This window comes from Monopterus albus, unplaced genomic scaffold (genome assembly GCF_001952655.1).
Source record: "Monopterus albus unplaced genomic scaffold, M_albus_1.0 scaffold381.1, whole genome shotgun sequence".
Classification (NCBI taxonomy): Eukaryota; Metazoa; Chordata; class Actinopteri; order Synbranchiformes; family Synbranchidae; genus Monopterus; species Monopterus albus.
The window spans coordinates 184401-187536 of record NW_018128261.1 but is presented as its reverse complement, the minus strand read 5'-3'; positions in this window follow the sequence as shown (position 1 = coordinate 187536).

Below are 3136 nucleotides of genomic sequence, written 5' to 3'. Positions count from 1 at the left end.
ATGAAAGGGAAGGGGGATACAATTTAAGGGGTCAGTTAAATTTAAAAATTTATGCTATACGTACAACCAAAAAAAGATTCTGTATTTCGATAAGTGGAGTAAAACTATGGAATAATTTAGGTATGGACATAAAAAGCAGTAAGAATATTGATGAGTTTAAACACAGATATGGAGGTATGTGTTGGTCAATATTTGTGCAAGAACAGGCTTAATGATTAATCAGACGGGAATGTGGATGTAGAATATGTATCCATGTTGTAATACTGCTTGCAAACCAATGATGATAAGATGATGTTAGGGTGTAGGACTAGATAAGTCTAACTTCTTCCTACTCCGTTCAAGCATGTACTAGGTATAAGCAAATTGAAAATATTTTTGTGGACATGTCTGGAATTATGTGTGATTACATACTGACTGTTGTTACATGTTTGAAAGAATAAATAAATCTAAATCAAATCTAAATCAATTAAGAAACATCACTTAGAAACCAAACATGTTTAAGTGCATATCCTTTTTGTAAATTTCTTTAAGTGTCTCAAATATTTTGGCCAGTGTGGAAGCGTTTGGCTGTCCAGCACCGAGATCAGATTGAGGGCAGTTGAAGGGACCTGGGTGCACACATGGAGGTCTGCTCAGCTGACGACACACCCGAGAGAGTCGTGTATGGACCCGATGCACTGGTCCAGCTCAGATAACTCTGGGCCAGCCTGTCCTCCTCCTTTGGTCAACGTGTCTCTTCTACATTTGTGTTAAGGTGACTCGAACACAGAAGCGAGCGAGTCACAAAAATTAGACGGACCCAGGTGGCTGACTTCGGTGCAGACAGTGGTAGTTTATTTACAGTGATAATAAGTGACAAAAAAATGAACAGTGGAGTAATGGAGGGACCGGGTGTCGAGCTTCGGAGGTGTACACAGTCAGTGATGGATATGATGTGAAGATGACCGGGCTGCGGACACTGGGATACACTCCTGGGCTGGTCGGGTAGGATGGTACTGAAGATAACAGAAATGTACACATATGGTAAGTAGAAGACTGTGCATCGACCTGCAGGTTGTGGTGGAGAAGAGCGTAGGAGGTCCGTGGTCCGAAGGAGCGACTAAGGTGAGGAGGGATAATTCCAAGCAGCTGGAGAGAAGGAGGCAAGACAAAACTAACACAGAATCAAAAGAAAAACGGGTAACAAACAGGCCTGATAAATGCTGGAAAGAACTGGCAGGGGAGTGAACGAAGAGGAGGGACTAAATAGGGAGAAACTAATCAGGTGCAGCTGGTGGTAATCTGGGGGTAAGAAACAGGTGTGAAGGAAAACGTGAGCAGGGTAAGGGAGTGAAAACAGAGAGAGGGGAGTGAGAAAGTAGGTGCAGCCGGGCAAACCTGACAATTTGATTTGTTGCCTCAGACCATCTTTTTACACCATCAGTTGTGCATCCTTCTCCTTATACAGCGTTCACTGAATGACTAAGAGGATCCCATGCATCTTCTTGTTTTATTTTATATCCACTATCGCTGTCCCTGGTAGGCTAGTGGTTAAGGTGCAGCGCTCTTACCGTTGCAGTCCGGGTTTGAGTCAGGGTTGCGTCAGGAAGGGCATCTGGCATAAAAACACGTGCCAAATGTCAACACGTGAGTCGTCAGTGTGACAATTCACTGTGGCAACCCCTAAAACAGGAAAAGCCGAAAGTGACTTTCTTTCTTTCCACTACTCATGTGCATATGGCAGATCATTCATTGTTCTCCACTTCACAACTGTCAGACTCAGCCTGTAACGCTGCCAATAAGCAAGGGTGAACTCAATTATAGAGCCAGATGAGTGAAAGTAAAACACTGTCTTTTTAATAAGAGCGCAGACAACAAAACACAATCTGAAATCAGGAGGGCTAGGCAATACTCGGTGGTCACAAGGCATCCGGGGTCAGAGCTAGAATCACAGGTACAGGAAAAATGCTGGAAAGTTTGAACAGGAGTTAGAATGATCTGGCAACTTCTTGGTGTGGGGAAGCTACCTATATGCTGTTGTAACCAGGTGTGAGTAATGAGAAGCAGGTAAAACCAATGTGGGTGATGAGATAAAGAGTCAGGGTGAGCTGGGGACAGGAAGTAGTGTTACTATAAAAGCGTGAGACCGGAAGCAGGCGGGACAGAATCATGACACACAACTACTCAAGTTTTTCTTCGATTTGGAATTCATTGCTCCACCGTCATTAGACTTTTGTTGTAGCATTTCTCAACTTCTCTTTTTTATCTGGCAACTTCTTGGTGTGGGGAAGCTACCTATATGCTGTTGTAACCAGGTGTGAGTAATGAGAAGCAGGTAAAACCAATGTGGGTGATGAGATAAAGAGTCAGGGTGAGCTGGGGACAGGAAGTAGTGTTACTATAAAAGCGTGAGACCGGAAGCAGGCGGGACAGAATCATGACACACAACTACTCAAGTTTTTCTTCGATTTGGAATTCATTGCTCCACCGTCATTAGACTTTTGTTGTAGCATTTCTCAACTTCTCTTTTTTATTTCTGTGTGAGATTCATGTGTGCACATGGCCCTGTAGTCTCATGCCCTTTTATGGGCGTTAACCTGTCATCAATATAACAACACAGGTGTGAACAATTCTGCGGTTTAAGAACATGTTCATGAATCAGACTTCCCTTATGGCCTTTCTTAATAACAACTTATTAAGAAATTTAAGAAAACACTTAGGAAGAAGGTGAGTGTGGTTCAATATTCTCTGGTGTCAGCTTCTCCAGTTTGAGTTTTGATTTTCGGAAAGAAGCTGTAGGGACAACACTGACATATTATAAAGTGTTACAGTATGTGGATGTGCTGAAGTTGTGAGCCAATAGTTACTTATTTACACATCAGAAGCAATCACTATAGCCACACTGCAGCCACCTGATGAATGTAAGGCCAAGTTTTGCCATCTTATATTTCTGTTTTGCCTCCACTAACTCCTGAAACTCTGCCTTTTTATCTGTTAAATGCTTGATGATGTCCACCAGTAAATTGATAACATGAGCTTTCTGTTGTTTGGTGCAGGGATAGGAAGAATGCATTTTAAACAGCTATTTTGTTTAAGCGGCTTCTGATGTTGTGGCTGCACCTGAAATGATTCTGGTTACAGCACTGAGACTGAGCCA